The sequence below is a fragment of the Macrotis lagotis genome, chromosome X, assembly GCF_037893015.1.
Source record: "Macrotis lagotis isolate mMagLag1 chromosome X, bilby.v1.9.chrom.fasta, whole genome shotgun sequence".
Classification (NCBI taxonomy): domain Eukaryota; kingdom Metazoa; phylum Chordata; class Mammalia; order Peramelemorphia; family Peramelidae; genus Macrotis; species Macrotis lagotis.
This window is the reverse complement of record NC_133666.1, coordinates 303,377,553-303,380,016: the sequence shown is the minus strand read 5'-3', so window position 1 is coordinate 303,380,016 and position 2,464 is coordinate 303,377,553. Positions and strand designations below refer to the sequence as shown.

The 2,464-nt window shown below is 39.5% G+C and overlaps 1 pseudogene; it reads left to right on the top strand.

Annotated features, from left to right (window-relative positions):
• The first annotated feature begins 770 nt into the window (after nucleotides 1-770).
• On the top strand, nucleotides 771-932 carry LOC141503885 (U4 spliceosomal RNA; annotated as a pseudogene).
• The last annotated feature ends 1,532 nt before the right edge of the window (nucleotides 933-2,464 follow it).

Below are 2,464 nucleotides of genomic sequence, written 5' to 3'. Positions count from 1 at the left end.
CAATTATTACTGTTATTTTTTCTTAATTTTAATTTTTTCTCTCCCCTTTACTTTATCGCTGAAGCAAGTCTATTTATGGGGGGGTATTTCATTTATTCTTAAACAAGAATATTTTATTAATGTAAAAAATATTTGTAAAAAATGAGAATAAAAAAATAAAATAAGATGATATGAACCAATTAGAAGAACAAGGAATAGTTTATTTGCCAGATCTATGGAAAAGGGAGCAGTTTATGACTAAAGGAGAGATAACAAACATTACAAAACCTCAAATGAATAATTTTCATTACAATAAATTGAAAAAGGTTTGCACATGCAAAACCAATACAACCAAGATGAAAAAGAATGCACTAAATTGGAAAACAATTTTTACAATTAGTATTGTTTTCTTGGTCTTTATTTTCTTCATCAGTTCATGACAGCATGTTCAAGTTTTGCTCTTCCTGCTTTGCATAATTATTTGTAGTGCAACTTTAATTCATTGCATTGCAATGCCATAATTTTCTTCAGTCATTCCCTAAAGAGATGTCTCTTTAGTATTTAGTATTTAGTATATGCTGTCCCTAATGGAGAGGTATCACTTTAGTATTTATTGTCCCACATAGAGGAGCATCTATTTTAATATTTATTATTACTGGGAATGGGTCAATGGTTATTTAGTGTCTTCTTTGTGCCTGAGAATGTGTTAAACAATTTACAAATATCTCAATGGATAGTCATAAAAGTCTCCCAAGTAGGGTGCTATATTCCTCTCTTAAATGGAAGATACAAGCTTTGCACAGTGGCAGTATCATAGCCAATGAGGTTTATCCGAGGTGGATTATTGCTAATTGAAAACTTAAATGGAAGAAACATACACAGAGAGGTTGAATTATCTGCCCAAGGTTGCATAGCTAGGAAATATGGAGAAGTTTTGAACCCAGGTCTTCCAGATTCCAGGCCTTGTGCTTTATCCATTGATGCCATCTAGCTGCCAAGTTATAAGGTTACATTTAATTCTTTATCTTAGAAAAAGCAATTTTCAGGGGGCAGGGCCAAGATGGTGGCAGAACAGCCTCTCTTAGGTGCTCTCTCTAAAAAATTTCAAAACCCTCAAAATAATAACTAAATTTTTGAGAGAGAACCTACAGAAAGATCCAGTGAGGCAGTTCTCCAGCCCAAGGTAATTTGGAAAATAGTGGGAAGTCTCTGTTCTTCAGGGTTGGAGGGGCATTGGCACAACAAGCAAAGGAGCTTCGGCCTTCTGGGAAAGCTCCAGGGCACCTGGGTCCCTGGAAACCTCAGGTCCTAGCAGCAGAAGCAGTCTCCTGACCTGCCACCCCAGGGAGCACCAAACACAACTTGGAAGATCAGCAGGGAGACCTCTGCCAGAGTGAGCATGAAGCACAGGCCAGTATGGCCCTCCACAGCACACCTGGGGCCCTCAGCGCAGCCCAGATACCAGAAAATGGAAGCAAACCTGTAGAGCTGCCCAGCAGGGCACAATCCAGCAGCTGCACCTAGAGTGCTCAGCCCACAGAAGGGAAGGGAGTGGGGGGGGGGTGCGGGCAGAGATTGCCAAGGTCTGTCCTCTGTCCCTGGGTCAGGACTCTCAGGATTTGACCATACTTAGACCCTGGTCACAGTCTGGGGCCCCAGAGCGGTGTGGCTTGTGGCCATTCAACAGACCAAGAGAGCAGTCAGAGTCTCACATATTGAGGTCCTTGCGGGGGTGTCCCAAAAATACTCAAAAGCTCAGAAAGCATCCAAAACCAGGCACAGGGTGGGGAATTGAGTAAAATGGGAAAAAAAAAGGAAATTTGGCCATAGACAATTACTTTGGTCCCACAATCTGAAGATAAGAAATTCTAAGCTTCTGCATCTAAAGACTCCAAGAAATATAGAAGCTGGGCTCAGGCTATGACAGAGTTCAAAAAAGATTTTGAAACTCAAATGAGGGAGGTAGAAGAAAAATTGGGAAAAGAAATTGGAGAGATGCAGAAAAAAAACATTAAAATGAAGCCAGCAGCTTAATCAAGGAGTTAAAAAAATGCTGAATAAAATAACATTAAAAACCAGTTTAGGTCAAATGGATAAAATACTTCAAAAAGTTATTGAAGGGGGGCAGGGCTAGGTGACATACTGGATAAAGCACCGGCCCTGGAGTCAGGTGTACTTGGGTTCAAATCCGGTCTCAGACACTTAATAATTACCTAGCTGTGTGGCCTTGGGCAAGCCACTTAACCCCGTTTGCCTTACCAAAAAAAAAAAAAAACAACCTAAAAAAAATTTTTAAAAATTTTTTAAAAGTTATTGAAGAGATGAATGCTTTAAAAAGCAGAATTGGCTAGATGGAAAAGGAGATAAGAAAGCTCTGAGGAAATCAAATGCTTCAGAAGTAGAATGGAGCTAAAAGAGGCTGATGACTTTGTGAGTAATCAAGACACAATAATTCACCACCAAAAGAATTAAAAACTAGATGCAA